Source organism: Mixophyes fleayi, chromosome 4, assembly GCF_038048845.1.
Source record: "Mixophyes fleayi isolate aMixFle1 chromosome 4, aMixFle1.hap1, whole genome shotgun sequence".
NCBI classification, from domain to species: domain Eukaryota; kingdom Metazoa; phylum Chordata; class Amphibia; order Anura; family Limnodynastidae; genus Mixophyes; species Mixophyes fleayi.
This window is the reverse complement of record NC_134405.1, coordinates 36,504,216-36,529,653: the sequence shown is the minus strand read 5'-3', so window position 1 is coordinate 36,529,653 and position 25,438 is coordinate 36,504,216. Positions and strand designations below refer to the sequence as shown.

Genomic DNA, 25,438 nt, shown 5'->3' with positions numbered 1-25,438 from the left:
CTGTATGACCCCATCCCTAACCGTGTGACCCAGAGAGTGTATGACCCCATCCCTAACCGTGTGACCCGGTGACTTTATGACCCCATCCCTAACCATGTGACCCGGTAACTGTATGACCCCATCCCTAACCATGTGACCCAGTGACCCCATCCCTAACCATATGACCCGGTGACTGTATGACCCCATCCCTAACCATGTGACCCAGTGACTGTATGACCCCATCCCTAACCATTTGACTGTATGACCCCATCCCTAACCGTGTGACCCGGTGACTGTATGACCCCATCCCTAACCATGTGACCCGGAGACTGTATGACCCCATCCCTAACCATGTGATCCTGTGACTGTATGACCCCATCCCTAACCATGTGACCCGGTGACTGTATGACCCCATCCCTAACCATGTGACCCGGTGACTGTATGACCCCATCCCTAACCATGTGACCCGGTGACTGTATCACCCCATCCCTAACCATGTGACCCGGTGACTGTATGACCCCATCCCTAACCGTGTGTCCCGGTGACTGTATGACCACATGCCTAACCGTGTGACCCGGTGACTGTATGACCACATGCCTAACCGTGTGACCCGGTGACTTTATGACCCCATCCCTAACCGTGTGACCCGGTGACTGTATGACCCCATCCCTAACCGTGTGACCCGGTGACTGTATGACCCCATCCCTAACCGTGTGACCCGGTGACTGTATGACCCCATCCCTAACCGTGTGACCCGGTGACTGTATGACCCCATGCTTAACCGTGTGACCCGGTGACTGTATGACCCCATTCCTAACCGTGTCCCGGTGACTGTATGACCACATGCCTAACCGTGTGACCCGGTGACTGTATGACCCCATCCCTAACCATGTGACCCGGTGACTGTATGACCCCATCTCTAACCGTGTGACCCGGTGACTGTATGACCCCATCCCTAACCATGTGACCCGGTGACTGTATGACCCCATCCTTAACCGTGTGACCCAGTGACTGTATGACCCCATCCCTAACCGTGTGACCCAGTGACTGTATGACCCCATCCCTAACCGTGTGACCCGGTGAGTGTATGACCCCATCCCTAACCGTGTGACCCAGAGAGTGTATGACCCCATCCCTAACCGTGTGACCCGGTGACTTTATGACCCCATCCCTAACCATGTGACCCGGTAACTGTATGACCCCATCCCTAACCATGTGACCCAGTGACCCCATCCCTAACCATATGACCCGGTGACTGTATGACCCCATCCCTAACCATGTGACCCAGTGACTGTATGACCCCATCCCTAACCGTGTGACCCGGTGACTGTATGACCCCATCTCTAACCGTGTGACCCGGTGACTGTATGACCCCATCCCTAACCATGTGACCCGGTGACTGTATGACCCCATCCCTAACCGTGTGACCCGGTGACTGTATGACCCCATCCCTAACCATGTGACCCGGTGACTGTATGACCCCATCCCTAACCGTGTGACCCGGTGACTGTATGACCCCATCCCTAACCGTGTGACCCAGTGACTGTATGACCCCATCCCTAACCGTGTGACCCGGTGAGTGTATGACCCCATCCCTAACCGTGTGACCCAGAGAGTGTATGACCCCATCCCTAACCGTGTGACCCGGTGACTTTATGACCCCATCCCTAACCATGTGACCCGGTAACTGTATGACCCCATCCCTAACCATGTGACCCAGTGACCCCATCCCTAACCATATGACCCGGTGACTGTATGACCCCATCCCTAACCATGTGACCCAGTGACTGTATGACCCCATCCCTAACCATGTGACTGTATGACCCCATCCCTAACCGTGTGACAAGGTGACTGTATGACCCCATCCCTAACCATGTGACTGTATGACCCCATCCCTAACCGTGTGACCCGGTGACTGTATGACCCCATGCTTAACCGTGTGACCCGGTGACTGTATGACCCCATCCCTAACCGTGTGTCCTGGTGACTGTATGACCTCATCCCTAACCGTGTGACCCGGTGACTGTATGACCCCAACCCTAACCATGTGACCCGGTGACTGTATGACCCCATCCCTAACCGTGTGACCCGGTGACTGTATGACCCCATGCTTAACCGTGTGACCCGGTGACTGTATGACCCCATCCCTAACCGTGTCCCGGTGACTGTATGACCACATGCCTAACCGTGTGACCCGGTGACTGTATGACCCCATCCCTAACCATGTGACTGTATGACCCCATCCCTAACCGTGTGACCCGGTGACTGTATGACCCCATGCTTAACCGTGTGACCCGGTGACTGTATGACCCCATCCCTAACCGTGTGTCCTGGTGACTGTATGACCACATGCCTAACCGTGTGACCCGGTGACTGTATGACCCCATCCCTAACCGTGTGACCCGGTGACTGTATGACCCCATCTCTAACCGTGTGACCCGGTGACTGTATGACCCCATCCCTAACCATGTGACCCGGTGACTGTATGACCCCATCCCTAACCGTGTGACCCGGTGACTGTATGACCCCATCCCTAACCGTGTCCCGGTGACTGTATGACCACATGCCTAACCGTGTGACCCGGTGACTGTATGACCCCATCCCTAACCGTGTGACCCGGTGACTGTATGACCCCATCTCTAACCGTGTGATCCGGTGACTGTATGACCCCATCCCTAACCATGTGACCCGGTGACTGTATGACCCCATCCCTAACCGTGTGACCCGGTGACTGTATGACCCCATCCCTAACCGTGTGACCCAGAGAGTGTATGACCCCATCCCTAACCGTGTGACCCGGTGACTTTATGACCCCATCCCTAACCATGTGACCCGGTAACTGTATGACCCCATCCCTAACCATGTGACCCAGTGACCCCATCCCTAACCATATGACCCGGTGACTGTATGACCCCATCCCTAACCATGTGACCCAGTGACTGTATGACCCCATCCCTAACCGTGTGACCCGGTGACTGTATGACCCCATCCCTAACCATGTGATCCGGAGACTGTATGACCCCATCCCTAACCATGTGATCCTGTGACTGTATGACCCCATCCCTAACCATGTGACCCGGTGACTGTATGACCCCATCCCTAACCATGTGACCCGGTGACTGTATGACCCCATCCCTAACCATGTGACCCGGTGACTGTATCACCCCATCCCTAACCATGTGACCCGGTGACTGTATGACCCCATCCCTAACCGTGTGTCCCGGTGACTGTATGACCACATGCCTAACCGTGTGACCCGGTGACTTTATGACCCCATCCCTAACCGTGTGACCCGGTGACTGTATGACCCCATCCCTAACCGTGTGACCCGGTGACTGTATGACCCCAACCCTAACCGTGTGACCCGGTGACTGTATGACCCCATCCCTAACCGTGTGACCCGGTGACTGTATGACCCCATGCTTAACCGTGTGACCCGGTGACTGTATGACCCCATTCCTAACCGTGTCCCGGTGACTGTATGACCACATGCCTAACCGTGTGACCCGGTGACTGTATGACCCCATGCTTAACCGTGTGACCCGGTGACTGTATGACCCCATCCCTAACCGTGTGTCCTGGTGACTGTATGACCACATGCCTAACCGTGTGACCCGGTGACTGTATGACCCCATCCCTAACCGTGTGACCCGGTGACTGTATGACCTCATCCCTAACCGTGTGACCCGGTGACTGTATGACCCCAACCCTAACCATGTGACCCGGTGACTGTATGACCCCATCCCTAACCGTGTGACCCGGTGACTGTATGACCCCATGCTTAACCGTGTGACCCGGTGACTGTATGACCCCATCCCTAACCGTGTCCCGGTGACTGTATGACCACATGCCTAACCGTGTGACCCGGTGACTGTATGACCCCATCCCTAACCATGTGACTGTATGACCCCATCCCTAACCGTGTGACCCGGTGACTGTATGACCCCATGCTTAACCGTGTGACCCGGTGACTGTATGACCCCATCCCTAACCGTGTGTCCTGGTGACTGTATGACCACATGCCTAACCGTGTGACCCGGTGACTGTATGACCCCATCCCTAACCGTGTGACCCGGTGACTGTATGACCCCATCTCTAACCGTGTGACCCGGTGACTGTATGACCCCATCCCTAACCATGTGACCCGGTGACTGTATGACCCCATCCCTAACCGTGTGACCCGGTGACTGTATGACCCCATCCCTAACCGTGTCCCGGTGACTGTATGACCACATGCCTAACCGTGTGACCCGGTGACTGTATGACCCCATCCCTAACCGTGTGACCCGGTGACTGTATGACCCCATCTCTAACCGTGTGATCCGGTGACTGTATGACCCCATCCCTAACCATGTGACCCGGTGACTGTATGACCCCATCCCTAACCGTGTGACCCGGTGACTGTATGACCCCATCCCTAACCGTGTGACCCAGAGAGTGTATGACCCCATCCCTAACCGTGTGACCCGGTGACTTTATGACCCCATCCCTAACCATGTGACCCGGTAACTGTATGACCCCATCCCTAACCATGTGACCCAGTGACCCCATCCCTAACCATATGACCCGGTGACTGTATGACCCCATCCCTAACCATGTGACCCAGTGACTGTATGACCCCATCCCTAACCATTTGACTGTATGACCCCATCCCTAACCGTGTGACCCGGTGACTGTATGACCCCATCCCTAACCATGTGACCCGGAGACTGTATGACCCCATCCCTAACCATGTGATCCTGTGACTGTATGACCCCATCCCTAACCATGTGACCCGGTGACTGTATGACCCCATCCCTAACCATGTGACCCGGTGACTATATGACCCCATCCCTAACCATGTGACCCGGTGACTGTATCACCCCATCCCTAACCATGTGACGCGGTGACTGTATGACCCCATCCCTAACCGTGTGTCCCGGTGACTGTATGACCACATGCCTAACCGTGTGACCCGGTGACTTTATGACCCCATCCCTAACCGTGTGACCCGGTGACTGTATGACCCCATCCCTAACCGTGTGACCCGGTGACTGTATGACCCCAACCCTAACCGTGTGACCCGGTGACTGTATGACCCCATCCCTAACCGTGTGACCCGGTGACTGTATGACCCCATGCTTAACCGTGTGACCCGGTGACTGTATGACCCCATTCCTAACCGTGTCCCGGTGACTGTATGACCACATGCCTAACCGTGTGACCCGGTGACTGTATGACCCCATCCCTAACCATGTGACCCGGTGACTGTATGACCCCATCTCTAACCGTGTGACCCGGTGACTTTATGACCCCATCCCTAACCATGTGACCCGGTGACTGTATGACCCCATCCTTAACCGTGTGACCCAGTGACTGTATGACCCCATCCCTAACCGTGTGACCCAGTGACTGTATGACCCCATCCCTAACCGTGTGACCCGGTGAGTGTATGACCCCATCCCTAACCGTGTGACCCAGAGAGTGTATGACCCCATCCCTAACCGTGTGACCCGGTGACTTTATGACCCCATCCCTAACCATGTGACCCGGTAACTGTATGACCCCATCCCTAACCATGTGACCCAGTGACCCCATCCCTAACCATATGACCCGGTGACTGTATGACCCCATCCCTAACCATGTGACCCAGTGACTGTATGACCCCATCCCTAACCATTTGACTGTATGACCCCATCCCTAACCGTGTGACCCGGTGACTGTATGACCCCATCACTAACCATGTGACCCGGAGACTGTATGACCCCATCCCTAACCATGTGATCCTGTGACTGTATGACCCCATCCCTAACCATGTGACCCGGGGACTGTATGACCCCATCCCTAACCATGTGACCCGGTGACTGTATGACCCCATCCCTAACCATGTGACCCGGTGACTGTATCACCCCATCCCTAACCGTGTGACCCAGAGAGTGTATGACCCCATCCCTAACCGTGTGACCTGGTGACTTTATGACCCCATCCCTAACCATATGACCCGGTGACTGTATGACCCCATCCCTAACCATGTGACCCAGTGACTGTATGACCCCATCCCTAACCGTGTGACCCGGTGACTGTATGACCCCATCCCTAACCATGTGACCCGGAGACTGTATGACCCCATCCCTAACCATGTGACCCTGTGACTGTATGACCCCATCCCTAACCATGTGACCCGGTGACTGTATGACCCCATCCCTAACCATGTGACCCGGTGACTGTATGACCCCATCCCTAACCGTGTGACCCGGTGACTGTATGACCCCATCCCTAACCATGTGACCCGGTGACTGTATGACCCCATCCCTAACCATGTGACCCGGGGACTGTATGACCCCATCCCTAACCATGTGACCCGGTGACTGTATGACCCCATCCCTAACCATGTGACCCGGTGACTGTATGACCCCATCCCTAACCGTGTGACCCGGTGACTGTATGACCCCATCCCTAACCGTGTCCCGGTGACTGTATGACCACATGCCTAACCGTGTGACCCGGTGACTGTATGACCCCATCCCTAACCGTGTGACCCGGTGACTGTATGACCCCATCTCTAACCGTGTGATCCGGTGACTGTATGACCCCATCCCTAACCATGTGACCCGGTGACTGTATGACCCCATCCCTAACCGTGTGACCCGGTGACTGTATGACCCCATCCCTAACCGTGTGACCCAGAGAGTGTATGACCCCATCCCTAACCGTGTGACCCGGTGACTTTATGACCCCATCCCTAACCATGTGACCCGGTAACTGTATGACCCCATCCCTAACCATGTGACCCAGTGACCCCATCCCTAACCATATGACCCGGTGACTGTATGACCCCATCCCTAACCATGTGACCCAGTGACTGTATGACCCCATCCCTAACCATTTGACTGTATGACCCCATCCCTAACCGTGTGACCCGGTGACTGTATGACCCCATCCCTAACCATGTGACCCGGAGACTGTATGACCCCATCCCTAACCATGTGATCCTGTGACTGTATGACCCCATCCCTAACCATGTGACCCGGTGACTGTATGACCCCATCCCTAACCATGTGACCCGGTGACTGTATGACCCCATCCCTAACCATGTGACCCGGTGTCTGTATCACCCCATCCCTAACCATGTGACCCGGTGACTGTATGACCCCATCCCTAACCGTGTGTCCCGGTGACTGTATGACCACATGCCTAACCGTGTGACCCGGTGACTTTATGACCCCATCCCTAACCGTGTGACCCGGTGACTGTATGACCCCATCCCTAACCGTGTGACCCGGTGACTGTATGACCCCAACCCTAACCATGTGACCCGGTGACTGTATGACCCCATCCCTAACCGTGTGACCCGGTGACTGTATGACCCCATGCTTAACCGTGTGACCCGGTGACTGTATGACCCCATTCCTAACCGTGTCCCGGTGACTGTATGACCACATGCCTAACCGTGTGACCCGGTGACTGTATGACCCCATGCTTAACCGTGTGACCCGGTGACTGTATGACCCCATCCCTAACCGTGTGTCCTGGTGACTGTATGACCACATGCCTAACCGTGTGACCCGGTGACTGTATGACCCCATCCCTAACCGTGTGACCCGGTGACTGTATGACCTCATCCCTAACCGTGTGACCCGGTGACTGTATGACCCAAACCCTAACCATGTGACCCGGTGACTGTATGACCCCATCCCTAACCGTGTGACCCGGTGACTGTATGACCCCATGCTTAACCGTGTGACCCGGTGACTGTATGACCCCATCCCTAACCGTGTCCCGGTGACTGTATGACCACATGCATAACCGTGTGACCCGGTGACTGTAGACCCCATCCCTAACCATGTGACTGTATGACCCCATCCCTAACCGTGTGACCCGGTGACTGTATGACCCCATGCTTAACCGTGTGACCCGGTGACTGTATGACCCCATCCCTAACCGTGTGTCCTGGTGACTGTATGACCACATGCCTAACCGTGTGACCCGGTGACTGTATGACCCCATCCCTAACCGTGTGACCCGGTGACTGTATGACCCCATCTCTAACCGTGTGACCCGGTGACTGTATGACCCCATCCCTAACCGTGTGACCCGGTGACTGTATGACCCCATCCCTAACCGTGTGACCCGGTGACTGTATGACCCCATCCCTAACCGTGTCCCGGTGACTGTATGACCACATGCCTAACCGTGTGACCCGGTGACTGTATGACCCCATCCCTAACCGTGTGACCCGGTGACTGTATGACCCCATCTCTAACCGTGTGATCCGGTGACTGTATGACCCCATCCCTAACCATGTGACCCGGTGACTGTATGACCCCATCCCTAACCGTGTGACCCGGTGACTGTATGACCCCATCCCTAACCGTGTGACCCAGAGAGTGTATGACCCCATCCCTAACCGTGTGACCCGGTGACTTTATGACCCCATCCCTAACCATGTGACCCGGTAACTGTATGACCCCATCCCTAACCATGTGACCCAGTGACCCCATCCCTAACCATATGACCCGGTGACTGTATGACCCCATCCCTAACCATGTGACCCAGTGACTGTATGACCCCATCCCTAACCATTTGACTGTATGACCCCATCCCTAACCGTGTGACCCGGTGACTGTATGACCCCATCCCTAACCATGTGACCCGGAGACTGTATGACCCCATCCCTAACCATGTGATCCTGTGACTGTATGACCCCATCCCTAACCATGTGACCCGGTGACTGTATGACCCCATCCCTAACCATGTGACCCGGTGACTGTATGACCCCATCCCTAACCATGTGACCCGGTGACTGTATCACCCCATCCCTAACCATGTGACCCGGTGACTGTATGACCCCATCCCTAACCGTGTGTCCCGGTGACTGTATGACCACATGCCTAACCGTGTGACCCGGTGACTGTATGACCACATGCCTAACCGTGTGACCCGGTGACTTTATGACCCCATCCCTAACCGTGTGACCCGGTGACTGTATGACCCCATCCCTAACCGTGTGACCCGGTGACTGTATGACCCCATCCCTAACCGTGTGACCCGGTGACTGTATGACCCCATCCCTAACCGTGTGACCCGGTGACTGTATGACCCCATGCTTAACCGTGTGACCCGGTGACTGTATGACCCCATTCCTAACCGTGTCCCGGTGACTGTATGACCACATGCCTAACCGTGTGACCCGGTGACTGTATGACCCCATCCCTAACCATGTGACCCGGTGACTGTATGACCCCATCTCTAACCGTGTGACCCGGTGACTGTATGACCCCATCCCTAACCATGTGACCCGGTGACTGTATGACCCCATCCTTAACCGTGTGACCCAGTGACTGTATGACCCCATCCCTAACCGTGTGACCCAGTGACTGTATGACCCCATCCCTAACCGTGTGACCTGGTGAGTGTATGACCCCATCCCTAACCGTGTGACCCAGAGAGTGTATGACCCCATCCCTAACCGTGTGACCCGGTGACTTTATGACCCCATCCCTAACCATGTGACCCGGTAACTGTATGACCCCATCCCTAACCATGTGACCCAGTGACCCCATCCCTAACCATATGACCCGGTGACTGTATGACCCCATCCCTAACCATGTGACCCAGTGACTGTATGACCCCATCCCTAACCGTGTGACCCGGTGACTGTATGACCCCATCTCTAACCGTGTGACCCGGTGACTGTATGACCCCATCCCTAACCATGTGACCCGGTGACTGTATGACCCCATCCCTAACCGTGTGACCCGGTGACTGTATGACCCCATCCCTAACCATGTGACCCGGTGACTGTATGACCCCATCCCTAACCGTGTGACCCGGTGACTGTATGACCCCATCCCTAACCGTGTGACCCAGTGACTGTATGACCCCATCCCTAACCGTGTGACCCGGTGAGTGTATGACCCCATCCCTAACCGTGTGACCCAGAGAGTGTATGACCCCATCCCTAACCGTGTGACCCGGTGACTTTATGACCCCATCCCTAACCATGTGACCCGGTAACTGTATGACCCCATCCCTAACCATGTGACCCAGTGACCCCATCCCTAACCATATGACCCGGTGACTGTATGACCCCATCCCTAACCATGTGACCCAGTGACTGTATGACCCCATCCCTAACCATGTGACTGTATGACCCCATCCCTAACCGTGTGACAAGGTGACTGTATGACCCCATCCCTAACCATGTGACTGTATGACCCCATCCCTAACCGTGTGACCCGGTGACTGTATGACCCCATGCTTAACCGTGTGACCCGGTGACTGTATGACCCCATCCCTAACCGTGTGTCCTGGTGACTGTATGACCTCATCCCTAACCGTGTGACCCGGTGACTGTATGACCCCAACCCTAACCATGTGACCCGGTGACTGTATGACCCCATCCCTAACCGTGTGACCCGGTGACTGTATGACCCCATGCTTAACCGTGTGACCCGGTGACTGTATGACCCCATCCCTAACCGTGTCCCGGTGACTGTATGACCACATGCCTAACCGTGTGACCCGGTGACTGTATGACCCCATCCCTAACCATGTGACTGTATGACCCCATCCCTAACCGTGTGACCCGGTGACTGTATGACCCCATGCTTAACCGTGTGACCCGGTGACTGTATGACCCCATCCCTAACCGTGTGTCCTGGTGACTGTATGACCACATGCCTAACCGTGTGACCCGGTGACTGTATGACCCCATCCCTAACCGTGTGACCCGGTGACTGTATGACCCCATCTCTAACCGTGTGACCCGGTGACTGTATGACCCCATCCCTAACCATGTGACCCGGTGACTGTATGACCCCATCCCTAACCGTGTGACCCGGTGACTGTATGACCCCATCCCTAACCGTGTCCCGGTGACTGTATGACCACATGCCTAACCGTGTGACCCGGTGACTGTATGACCCCATCCCTAACCGTGTGACCCGGTGACTGTATGACCCCATCTCTAACCGTGTGATCCGGTGACTGTATGACCCCATCCCTAACCATGTGACCCGGTGACTGTATGACCCCATCCCTAACCGTGTGACCCGGTGACTGTATGACCCCATCCCTAACCGTGTGACCCAGAGAGTGTATGACCCCATCCCTAACCGTGTGACCCGGTGACTTTATGACCCCATCCCTAACCATGTGACCCGGTAACTGTATGACCCCATCCCTAACCATGTGACCCAGTGACCCCATCCCTAACCATATGACCCGGTGACTGTATGACCCCATCCCTAACCATGTGACCCAGTGACTGTATGACCCCATCCCTAACCGTGTGACCCGGTGACTGTATGACCCCATCCCTAACCATGTGATCCGGAGACTGTATGACCCCATCCCTAACCATGTGATCCTGTGACTGTATGACCCCATCCCTAACCATGTGACCCGGTGACTGTATGACCCCATCCCTAACCATGTGACCCGGTGACTGTATGACCCCATCCCTAACCATGTGACCCGGTGACTGTATCACCCCATCCCTAACCATGTGACCCGGTGACTGTATGACCCCATCCCTAACCGTGTGTCCCGGTGACTGTATGACCACATGCCTAACCGTGTGACCCGGTGACTTTATGACCCCATCCCTAACCGTGTGACCCGGTGACTGTATGACCCCATCCCTAACCGTGTGACCCGGTGACTGTATGACCCCAACCCTAACCGTGTGACCCGGTGACTGTATGACCCCATCCCTAACCGTGTGACCCGGTGACTGTATGACCCCATGCTTAACCGTGTGACCCGGTGACTGTATGACCCCATTCCTAACCGTGTCCCGGTGACTGTATGACCACATGCCTAACCGTGTGACCCGGTGACTGTATGACCCCATGCTTAACCGTGTGACCCGGTGACTGTATGACCCCATCCCTAACCGTGTGTCCTGGTGACTGTATGACCACATGCCTAACCGTGTGACCCGGTGACTGTATGACCCCATCCCTAACCGTGTGACCCGGTGACTGTATGACCTCATCCCTAACCGTGTGACCCGGTGACTGTATGACCCCAACCCTAACCATGTGACCCGGTGACTGTATGACCCCATCCCTAACCGTGTGACCCGGTGACTGTATGACCCCATGCTTAACCGTGTGACCCGGTGACTGTATGACCCCATCCCTAACCGTGTCCCGGTGACTGTATGACCACATGCCTAACCGTGTGACCCGGTGACTGTATGACCCCATCCCTAACCATGTGACTGTATGACCCCATCCCTAACCGTGTGACCCGGTGACTGTATGACCCCATGCTTAACCGTGTGACCCGGTGACTGTATGACCCCATCCCTAACCGTGTGTCCTGGTGACTGTATGACCACATGCCTAACCGTGTGACCCGGTGACTGTATGACCCCATCCCTAACCGTGTGACCCGGTGACTGTATGACCCCATCTCTAACCGTGTGACCCGGTGACTGTATGACCCCATCCCTAACCATGTGACCCGGTGACTGTATGACCCCATCCCTAACCGTGTGACCCGGTGACTGTATGACCCCATCCCTAACCGTGTCCCGGTGACTGTATGACCACATGCCTAACCGTGTGACCCGGTGACTGTATGACCCCATCCCTAACCGTGTGACCCGGTGACTGTATGACCCCATCTCTAACCGTGTGATCCGGTGACTGTATGACCCCATCCCTAACCATGTGACCCGGTGACTGTATGACCCCATCCCTAACCGTGTGACCCGGTGACTGTATGACCCCATCCCTAACCGTGTGACCCAGAGAGTGTATGACCCCATCCCTAACCGTGTGACCCGGTGACTTTATGACCCCATCCCTAACCATGTGACCCGGTAACTGTATGACCCCATCCCTAACCATGTGACCCAGTGACCCCATCCCTAACCATATGACCCGGTGACTGTATGACCCCATCCCTAACCATGTGACCCAGTGACTGTATGACCCCATCCCTAACCATTTGACTGTATGACCCCATCCCTAACCGTGTGACCCGGTGACTGTATGACCCCATCCCTAACCATGTGACCCGGAGACTGTATGACCCCATCCCTAACCATGTGATCCTGTGACTGTATGACCCCATCCCTAACCATGTGACCCGGTGACTGTATGACCCCATCCCTAACCATGTGACCCGGTGACTATATGACCCCATCCCTAACCATGTGACCCGGTGACTGTATCACCCCATCCCTAACCATGTGACGCGGTGACTGTATGACCCCATCCCTAACCGTGTGTCCCGGTGACTGTATGACCACATGCCTAACCGTGTGACCCGGTGACTTTATGACCCCATCCCTAACCGTGTGACCCGGTGACTGTATGACCCCATCCCTAACCGTGTGACCCGGTGACTGTATGACCCCAACCCTAACCGTGTGACCCGGTGACTGTATGACCCCATCCCTAACCGTGTGACCCGGTGACTGTATGACCCCATGCTTAACCGTGTGACCCGGTGACTGTATGACCCCATTCCTAACCGTGTCCCGGTGACTGTATGACCACATGCCTAACCGTGTGACCCGGTGACTGTATGACCCCATCCCTAACCATGTGACCCGGTGACTGTATGACCCCATCTCTAACCGTGTGACCCGGTGACTTTATGACCCCATCCCTAACCATGTGACCCGGTGACTGTATGACCCCATCCTTAACCGTGTGACCCAGTGACTGTATGACCCCATCCCTAACCGTGTGACCCAGTGACTGTATGACCCCATCCCTAACCGTGTGACCCGGTGAGTGTATGACCCCATCCCTAACCGTGTGACCCAGAGAGTGTATGACCCCATCCCTAACCGTGTGACCCGGTGACTTTATGACCCCATCCCTAACCATGTGACCCGGTAACTGTATGACCCCATCCCTAACCATGTGACCCAGTGACCCCATCCCTAACCATATGACCCGGTGACTGTATGACCCCATCCCTAACCATGTGACCCAGTGACTGTATGACCCCATCCCTAACCATTTGACTGTATGACCCCATCCCTAACCGTGTGACCCGGTGACTGTATGACCCCATCACTAACCATGTGACCCGGAGACTGTATGACCCCATCCCTAACCATGTGATCCTGTGACTGTATGACCCCATCCCTAACCATGTGACCCGGGGACTGTATGACCCCATCCCTAACCATGTGACCCGGTGACTGTATGACCCCATCCCTAACCATGTGACCCGGTGACTGTATCACCCCATCCCTAACCGTGTGACCCAGAGAGTGTATGACCCCATCCCTAACCGTGTGACCTGGTGACTTTATGACCCCATCCCTAACCATATGACCCGGTGACTGTATGACCCCATCCCTAACCATGTGACCCAGTGACTGTATGACCCCATCCCTAACCGTGTGACCCGGTGACTGTATGACCCCATCCCTAACCATGTGACCCGGAGACTGTATGACCCCATCCCTAACCATGTGACCCTGTGACTGTATGACCCCATCCCTAACCATGTGACCCGGTGACTGTATGACCCCATCCCTAACCATGTGACCCGGTGACTGTATGACCCCATCCCTAACCGTGTGACCCGGTGACTGTATGACCCCATCCCTAACCATGTGACCCGGTGACTGTATGACCCCATCCCTAACCATGTGACCCGGGGACTGTATGACCCCATCCCTAACCATGTGACCCGGTGACTGTATGACCCCATCCCTAACCATGTGACCCGGTGACTGTATGACCCCATCCCTAACCGTGTGACCCGGTGACTGTATGACCCCATCCCTAACCGTGTCCCGGTGACTGTATGACCACATGCCTAACCGTGTGACCCGGTGACTGTATGACCCCATCCCTAACCGTGTGACCCGGTGACTGTATGACCCCATCTCTAACCGTGTGATCCGGTGACTGTATGACCCCATCCCTAACCATGTGACCCGGTGACTGTATGACCCCATCCCTAACCGTGTGACCCGGTGACTGTATGACCCCATCCCTAACCGTGTGACCCAGAGAGTGTATGACCCCATCCCTAACCGTGTGACCCGGTGACTTTATGACCCCATCCCTAACCATGTGACCCGGTAACTGTATGACCCCATCCCTAACCATGTGACCCAGTGACCCCATCCCTAACCATATGACCCGGTGACTGTATGACCCCATCCCTAACCATGTGACCCAGTGACTGTATGACCCCATCCCTAACCATTTGACTGTATGACCCCATCCCTAACCGTGTGACCCGGTGACTGTATGACCCCATCCCTAACCATGTGACCCGGAGACTGTATGACCCCATCCCTAACCATGTGATCCTGTGACTGTATGACCCCATCCCTAACCATGTGACCCGGTGACTGTATGACCCCATCCCTAACCATGTGACCCGGTGACTGTATGACCCCATCCCTAACCATGTGACCCGGTGTCTGTATCACCCCATCCCTAACCATGTGACCCGGTGACTGTATGACCCCATCCCTAACCGTGTGTCCCGGTGACTGTATGACCACATGCCTAACCGTGTGACCCGGTGACTTTATGACCCCATCCCTAACCGTGTGACCCGGTGACTGTATGACCCCATCCCTAACCGTGTGACCCGGTGACTGTATGACCCCAACCCTAACCATGTGACCCGGTGACTGTATGACCCCATCCCTAACCGTTTGACCCGGTGACTGTATGACCCCATGCTTAACCGTGTGACCCGGTGACTGTATGACCCCATTCCTAACCGTGTCCCGGTGACTGTATGACCACATGCCTAACCGTGTGACCCGGTGACTGTATGACCCCATCCCTAACATGTGACCCGGTGACTGTATGACCCCATCTCTAACCGTGTGACCCGGTGACTGTATGACCCCATCCCTAACCATGTGACCCGGTGACTGTATGACCCCATCCTTAACCGTGTGACCCAGTGACTGTATGACCCCATCCCTAACCGTGTGACCCAGTGACTGTATGACCCCATCCCTAACCGTGTGACCCGGTGAGTGTATGACCCCATCCCTAACCGTGTGACCCAGAGAGTGTATGACCCCATCCCTAACCGTGTGACCCGGTGACTTTATGACCCCATCCCTAACCATGTGACCCGGTAACTGTATGACCCCATCCCTAACCATGTGACCCAGTGACCCCATCCCTAACCATATGACCCGGTGACTGTATGACCCCATCCCTAACCATGTGACCCAGTGACTGTATGACCCCATCCCTAACCATTTGACTGTATGACCCCATCCCTAACCGTGTGACCCGGTGACTGTATGACCCCATCCCTAACCATGTGACCCGGAGACTGTATGACCCCATCCCTAACCATGTGATCCTGTGACTGTATGACCCCATCCCTAACCATGTGACCCGGTGACTGTATGACCCCATCCCTAACCATGTGACCCGGTGACTGTATGACCCCATCCCTAACCATGTGACCCGGTGACTGTATCACCCCATCCCTAACCATGTGACCCGGTGACTGTATGACCCCATCCCTAACCGTGTGTCCCGGTGACTGTATGACCACATGCCTAACCGTGTGACCCGGTGACTGTATGACCACATGCCTAACCGTGTGACCCGGTGACTTTATGACCCCATCCCTAACCGTGTGACCCGGTGACTGTATGACCCCATCCCTAACCGTGTGACCCGGTGACTGTATGACCCCATCCCTAACCGTGTGACCCGGTGACTGTATGACCCCATCCCTAACCGTGTGACCCGGTGACTGTATGACCCCATGCTTAACCGTGTGACCCGGTGACTGTATGACCCCATCTCTAACCGTGTGACCCGGTGACTGTATGACCCCATCCCTAACCATGTGACCCGGTGACTGTATGACCCCATCCTTAACCGTGTGACCCAGTGACTGTATGACCCCATCCCTAACCGTGTGACCCAGTGACTGTATGACCCCATCCCTAACCGTGTGACCCGGTGAGTGTATGACCCCATCCCTAACCGTGTGACCCAGAGAGTGTATGACCCCATCCCTAACCGTGTGACCCGGTGACTTTATGACCCCATCCCTAACCATGTGACCCGGTAACTGTATGACCCCATCCCTAACCATGTGACCCAGTGACCCCATCCCTAACCATATGACCCGGTGACTGTATGACCCCATCCCTAACCATGTGACCCAGTGACTGTATGACCCCATCCCTAACCGTGTGACCCGGTGACTGTATGACCCCATCTCTAACCGTGTGACCCGGTGACTGTATGACCCCATCCCTAACCATGTGACCCGGTGACTGTATGACCCCATCCCTAACCGTGTGACCCGGTGACTGTATGACCCCATCCCTAACCATGTGACCCGGTGACTGTATGACCCCATCCCTAACCGTGTGACCCGGTGACTGTATGACCCCATCCCTAACCGTGTGACCCAGTGACTGTATGACCCCATCCCTAACCGTGTGACCCGGTGAGTGTATGACCCCATCCCTAACCGTGTGACCCAGAGAGTGTATGACCCCATCCCTAACCGTGTGACCCGGTGACTTTATGACCCCATCCCTAACCATGTGACCCGGTAACTGTATGACCCCATCCCTAACCATGTGACCCAGTGACCCCATCCCTAACCATATGACCCGGTGACTGTATGACCCCATCCCTAACCATGTGACCCAGTGACTGTATGACCCCATCCCTAACCATGTGACTGTATGACCCCATCCCTAACCGTGTGACAAGGTGACTGTATGACCCCATCCCTAACCATGTGACTGTATGACCCCATCCCTAACCGTGTGACCCGGTGACTGTATGACCCCATGCTTAACCGTGTGACCCGGTGACTGTATGACCCCATCCCTAACCGTGTGTCCTGGTGACTGTATGACCACATGCCTAACCGTGTGACCCGGTGACTGTATGACCCCATCCCTAACCGTGTGACCCGGTGACTGTATGACCTCATCCCTAACCGTGTGACCCGGTGACTGTATGACCCCAACCCTAACCATGTGACCCGGTGACTGTATGACCCCATCCCTAACCGTGTGACCCGGTGACTGTATGACCCCATGCTTAACCGTGTGACCCGGTGACTGTATGACCCCATCCCTAACCGTGTCCCGGTGACTGTATGACCACATGCCTAACCGTGTGACCCGGTGACTGTATGACCCCATCCCTAACCATGTGACTGTATGACCCCATCCCTAACCGTGTGACCCGGTGACTGTATGACCCCATGCTTAACCGTGTGACCCGGTGACTGTATGACCCCATCCCTAACCGTGTGTCCTGGTGACTGTATGACCACATGCCTAACCGTGTGACCCGGTGACTGTATGACCCCATCCCTAACCGTGTGACCCGTGACTGTATGACCCCATCTCTAACCGTGTGACCCGGTGACTGTATGACCCCATCCCTAACCATGTGACCCGGTGACTGTATGACCCCATCCCTAACCGTGTGACCCGGTGACTGTATGACCCCATCCCTAACCGTGTCCCGGTGACTGTATGACCACATGCCTAACCGTGTGACCCGGTGACTGTATGACCCCATCCCTAACCGTGTGACCCGGTGACTGTATGACCCCATCTCTAACCGTGTGATCCGGTGACTGTATGACCCCATCCCTAACCATGTGACCCGGTGACTGTATGACCCCATCCCTAACCGTGTGACCCGGTGACTGTATGACCCCATCCCTAACCGTGTGACCCAGAGAGTGTATGACCCCATCCCTAACCGTGTGACCCGGTGACTTTATGACCCCATCCCTAACCATGTGACCCGGTAACTGTATGACCCCATCCCTAACCATGTGACCCAGTGACCCCATCCCTAACCATATGACCCGGTGACTGTATGACCCCATCCCTAACCATGTGACCCAGTGACTGTATGACCCCATCCCTAACCGTGTGACCCGGTGACTGTATGACCCCATCCCTAACCATGTGATCCGGAGACTGTATGACCCCATCCCTAACCATGTGATCCTGTGACTGTATGACCCCATCCCTAACCATGTGACCCGGTGACTGTATGACCCCATCCCTAACCATGTGACCCGGTGACTGTATGACCCCATCCCTAACCATGTGACCCGGTGACTGTATCACCCCATCCCTAACCATGTGACCCGGTGACTGTATGACCCCATCCCTAACCGTGTGTCCCGGTGACTGTATGACCACATGCCTAACCGTGTGACCCGGTGACTTTATGACCCCATCCCTAACCGTGTGACCCGGTGACTGTATGACCCCATCCCTAACCGTGTGACCCGGTGACTGTATGACCCCAACCCTAACCGTGTGACCCGGTGACTGTATGACCCCATCCCTAACCGTGTGACCCGGTGACTGTATGACCCCATGCTTAACCGTGTGACCCGGTGACTGTATGACCCCATTCCTAACCGTGTCCCGGTGACTGTATGACCACATGCCTAACCGTGTGACCCGGTGACTGTATGACCCCATGCTTAACCGTGTGACCCGGTGACTGTATGACCCCATCCCTAACCGTGTGTCCTGGTGACTGTATGACCACATGCCTAACCGTGTGACCCGGTGACTGTATGACCCCATCCCTAACCGTGTGACCCGGTGACTGTATGACCTCATCCCTAACCGTGTGACCCGGTGACTGTATGACCCCAACCCTAACCATGTGACCCGGTGACTGTATGACCCCATCCCTAACCGTGTGACCCGGTGACTGTATGACCCCATGCTTAACCGTGTGACCCGGTGACTGTATGACCCCATCCCTAACCGTGTCCCGGTGACTGTATGACCACATGCCTAACCGTGTGACCCGGTGACTGTATGACCCCATCCCTAACCATGTGACTGTATGACCCCATCCCTAACCGTGTGACCCGGTGACTGTATGACCCCATGCTTAACCGTGTGACCCGGTGACTGTATGACCCCATCCCTAACCGTGTGTCCTGGTGACTGTATGACCACATGCCTAACCGTGTGACCCGGTGACTGTATGACCCCATCCCTAACCGTGTGACCCGGTGACTGTATGACCCCATCTCTAACCGTGTGACCCGGTGACTGTATGACCCCATCCCTAACCATGTGACCCGGTGACTGTATGACCCCATCCCTAACCGTGTGACCCGGTGACTGTATGACCCCATCCCTAACCGTGTCCCGGTGACTGTATGACCACATGCCTAACCGTGTGACCCGGTGACTGTATGACCCCATCCCTAACCGTGTGACCCGGTGACTGTATGACCCCATCTCTAACCGTGTGATCCGGTGACTGTATGACCCCATCCCTAACCATGTGACCCGGTGACTGTATGACCCCATCCCTAACCGTGTGACCCGGTGACTGTATGACCCCATCCCTAACCGTGTGACCCAGAGAGTGTATGACCCCATCCCTAACCGTGTGACCCGGTGACTTTATGACCCCATCCCTAACCATGTGACCCGGTAACTGTATGACCCCATCCCTAACCATGTGACCCAGTGACCCCATCCCTAACCATATGACCCGGTGACTGTATGACCCCATCCCTAACCATGTGACCCAGTGACTGTATGACCCCATCCCTAACCATTTGACTGTATGACCCCATCCCTAACCGTGTGACCCGGTGACTGTATGACCCCATCCCTAACCATGTGACCCGGAGACTGTATGACCCCATCCCTAACCATGTGATCCTGTGACTGTATGACCCCATCCCTAACCATGTGACCCGGTGACTGTATGACCCCATCCCTAACCATGTGACCCGGTGACTGTATGACCCCATCCCTAACCATGTGACCCGGTGACTGTATGACCCCATCCCTAACCATGTGACCCGGTGACTGTATCACCCCATCCCTAACCATGTGACGCGGTGACTGTATGACCCCATCCCTAACCGTGTGTCCCGGTGACTGTATGACCACATGCCTAACCGTGTGACCCGGTGACTTTATGACCCCATCCCTAACCGTGTGACCCGGTGACTGTATGACCCCATCCCTAACCGTGTGACCCGGTGACTGTATGACCCCAACCCTAACCGTGTGACCCGGTGACTGTATGACCCCATCCCTAACCGTGTGACCCGGTGACTGTATGACCCCATGCTTAACCGTGTGACCCGGTGACTGTATGACCCCATTCCTAACCGTGTCCCGGTGACTGTATGACCACATGCCTAACCGTGTGACCCGGTGACTGTATGACCCCATCCCTAACCATGTGACCCGGTGACTGTATGACCCCATCTCTAACCGTGTGACCCGGTGACTGTATGACCCCATCCCTAACCATGTGACCCGGTGACTGTATGACCCCATCCTTAACCGTGTGACCCAGTGACTGTATGACCCCATCCCTAACCGTGTGACCCAGTGACTGTATGACCCCATCCCTAACCGTGTGACCCGGTGAGTGTATGACCCCATCCCTAACCGTGTGACCCAGAGAGTGTATGACCCCATCCCTAACCGTGTGACCCGGTGACTTTATGACCCCATCCCTAACCATGTGACCCGGTAACTGTATGACCCCATCCCTAACCATGTGACCCAGTGACTGTATGACCCCATCCCTAACCATGTGACCCAGTGACTGTATGACCCCATCCCTAACCATTTGACTGTATGACCCCATCCCTAACCGTGTGACCCGGTGACTGTATGACCCCATCACTAACCATGTGACCCGGAGACTGTATGACCCCATCCCTAACCATGTGATCCTGTGACTGTATGACCCCATCCCTAACCATGTGACCCGGGGACTGTATGACCCCATCCCTAACCATGTGACCAGGTGACTGTATGACCCCATCCCTAACCATGTGACCCGGTGACTGTATCACCCCATCCCTAACCGTGTGACCCAGAGAGTGTATGACCCCATCCCTAACCGTGTGACCTGGTGACTTTATGACCCCATCCCTAACCATATGACCTGGTGACTGTATGACCCCATCCCTAACCATGTGACCCAGTGACTGTATGACCCCATCCCTAACCGTGTGACCCGGTGACTGTATGACCCCATCCCTAACCATGTGACCCGGAGACTGTATGACCCCATCCCTAACCATGTGACCCTGTGACTGTATGACCCCATCCCTAACCATGTGACCCGGTGACTGTATGACCCCATCCCTAACCATGTGACCCGGTGACTGTATGACCCCATCCCTAACCGTGTGACCCGGTGACTGTATGACCCCATCCCTAACCATGTGACCCGGTGACTGTATGACCCCATCCCTAACCATGTGACCCGGGGACTGTATGACCCCATCCCTAACCATGTGACCCGGTGACTGTATGACCCCATCCCTAACCATGTGACCCGGTGACTGTATGACCCCATCCCTAACCGTGTGACCCGGTGACTGTATGACCCCATCCCTAACCGTGTCCCGGTGACTGTATGACCACATGCCTAACCGTGTGACCCGGTGACTGTATGACCCCATCCCTAACCGTGTGACCCGGTGACTGTATGACCCCATCTCTAACCGTGTGATCCGGTGACTGTATGACCCCATCCCTAACCATGTGACCCGGTGACTGTATGACCCCATCCCTAACCGTGTGACCCGGTGACTGTATGACCCCATCCCTAACCGTGTGACCCAGAGAGTGTATGACCCCATCCCTAACCGTGTGACCCGGTGACTTTATGACCCCATCCCTAACCATGTGACCCGGTAACTGTATGACCCCATCCCTAACCATGTGACCCAGTGACCCCATCCCTAACCATATGACCCGGTGACTGTATGACCCCATCCCTAACCATGTGACCCAGTGACTGTATGACCCCATCCCTAACCATTTGACTGTATGACCCCATCCCTAACCGTGTGACCCGGTGACTGTATGACCCCATCCCTAACCATGTGACCCGGAGACTGTATGACCCCATCCCTAACCATGTGATCCTGTGACTGTATGACCCCATCCCTAACCATGTGACCCGGTGACTGTATGACCCCATCCCTAACCATGTGACCCGGTGACTGTATGACCCCATCCCTAACCATGTGACCCGGTGTCTGTATCACCCCATCCCTAACCATGTGACCCGGTGACTGTATGACCCCATCCCTAACCGTGTGTCCCGGTGACTGTATGACCACATGCCTAACCGTGTGACCCGGTGACTTTATGACCCCATCCCTAACCGTGTGACCCGGTGACTGTATGACCCCATCCCTAACCGTGTGACCCGGTGACTGTATGACCCCAACCCTAACCATGTGACCCGGTGACTGTATGACCCCATCCCTAACCGTTTGACCCGGTGACTGTATGACCCCATGCTTAACCGTGTGACCCGGTGACTGTATGACCCCATTCCTAACCGTGTCCCGGTGACTGTATGACCACATGCCTAACCGTGTGACCCGGTGACTGTATGACCCCATCCCTAACCATGTGACCCGGTGACTGTATGACCCCATCTCTAACCGTGTGACCCGGTGACTGTATGACCCCATCCCTAACCATGTGACCCGGTGACTGTATGACCCCATCCTTAACCGTGTGACCCAGTGACTGTATGACCCCATCCCTAACCGTGTGACCCAGTGACTGTATGACCCCATCCCTAACCGTGTGACCCGGTGAGTGTATGACCCCATCCCTAACCGTGTGACCCAGAGAGTGTATGACCCCATCCCTAACCGTGTGACCCGGTGACTTTATGACCCCATCCCTAACCATGTGACCCGGTAACTGTATGACCCCATCCCTAACCATGTGACCCAGTGACCCCATCCCTAACCATATGACCCGGTGACTGTATGACCCCATCCCTAACCATGTGACCCAGTGACTGTATGACCCCATCCCTAACCATTTGACTGTATGACCCCATCCCTAACCGTGTGACCCGGTGACTGTATGACCCCATCACTAACCATGTGACCCGGAGACTGTATGACCCCATCCCTAACCATGTGATCCTGTGACTGTATGACCCCATCCCTAACCATGTGACCCGGGGACTGTATGACCCCATCCCTAACCATGTGACCCGGTGACTGTATGACCCCATCCCTAACCATGTGACCCGGTGACTGTATCACCCCATCCCTAACCGTGTGACCCAGAGAGTGTATGACCCCATCCCTAACCGTGTGACCTGGTGACTTTATGACCCCATCCCTAACCATATGACCCGGTGACTGTATGACCCCATCCCTAACCATGTGACCCAGTGACTGTATGACCCCATCCCTAACCGTGTGACCCGGTGACTGTATGACCCCATCCCTAACCATGTGACCCGGAGACTGTATGACCCCATCCCTAACCATGTGACCCTGTGACTGTATGACCCCATCCCTAACCATGTGACCCGGTGACTGTATGACCCCATCCCTAACCATGTGACCCGGTGACTGTATGACCCCATCCCTAACCGTGTGACCCGGTGACTGTATGACCCCATCCCTAACCATGTGACCCGGTGACTGTATGACCCCATCCCTAACCATGTGACCCGGGGACTGTATGACCCCATCCCTAACCATGTGACCCGGTGACTGTATGACCCCATCCCTAACCATGTGACCCGGTGACTGTATGACCCCATCCCTAACCGTGTGACCCGGTGACTGTATGACCCCATCCCTAACCGTGTGACCCGGTGACTGTATGACCCCATCCCTAACCATGTGACCCGGTGACTGTATGACTTGGGGAGAGCACTGATAGAGGTGACTATAGTAAGAGTATAATAATAAGAATACAGAGCAGGAATACAGCTGTACAGACAATAACATCAGTCTGTGTGTGACACAGTCACTTGTTCTGCTGTGTACAGGAGCCCTCAGCTGTGATCACCATCCAGCGTCTCTGCTGCTTTCTCTCCCCCTCTGCACTCTCTCTCTTCCCCGTTATCTTGTGTATAAGTTCCTGGTCAGTGCTCCCCCCTCCTCCTACACATCACATCCACTGCAAACACTATAGACCCAACTACTTCCTAACACAGCCCCCCAGACGTGCACTGCTGACACTCAGGGGCCCCATAACCAGATGATGGGGCCACATATACAGACGGTGCTGTATAACCGGACACAACACTCCCCCCCGTATAATTACCGGCGGCTCCCACCTGCGTCTTGTCTGTGGCCGAGAGACCACGTGACGGGGGAGGGGACCGGACATCAGGAGCTCAGAGATGAGAACTTGTTGCCCCGGAGTTCTCTTACGTTCATCGATAGTCACGTGACTCGATGACGTCAGGAGAATCTCCGGCACATTAACGTCTCATCTCTCAGCTCCTAAAATACAGGTCCCTCCTCGTGTCACCGCCCAGTCTCATCTCCCTCATCCCCGCCCAGTCTCCTCCCCCGTGTCCCCGCCCAGTCATATCTCCCTCATCCCCGTCCAGTCTCCTCCCCGTATCCCCGCCCAGTCTCCTCCCCGTGTCCCCGCCCAGTCTCCTCCCCGTATCCCCGCCCAGTCTCCTCCCCGTGTCCCCGCCCAGTCTCCTCCCCGTGT

The 25,438-nt window shown here is 55.5% G+C and overlaps 1 pseudogene; it reads right to left on the bottom strand.

Annotated features, from left to right (window-relative positions):
* The window catches only part of LOC142151191 (uncharacterized), a 282,776-nt pseudogene extending 257,619 nt beyond the window's left edge, over positions 1-25,157 (bottom strand).
* Between the last annotated feature and the right edge of the window lie 281 nt (positions 25,158-25,438).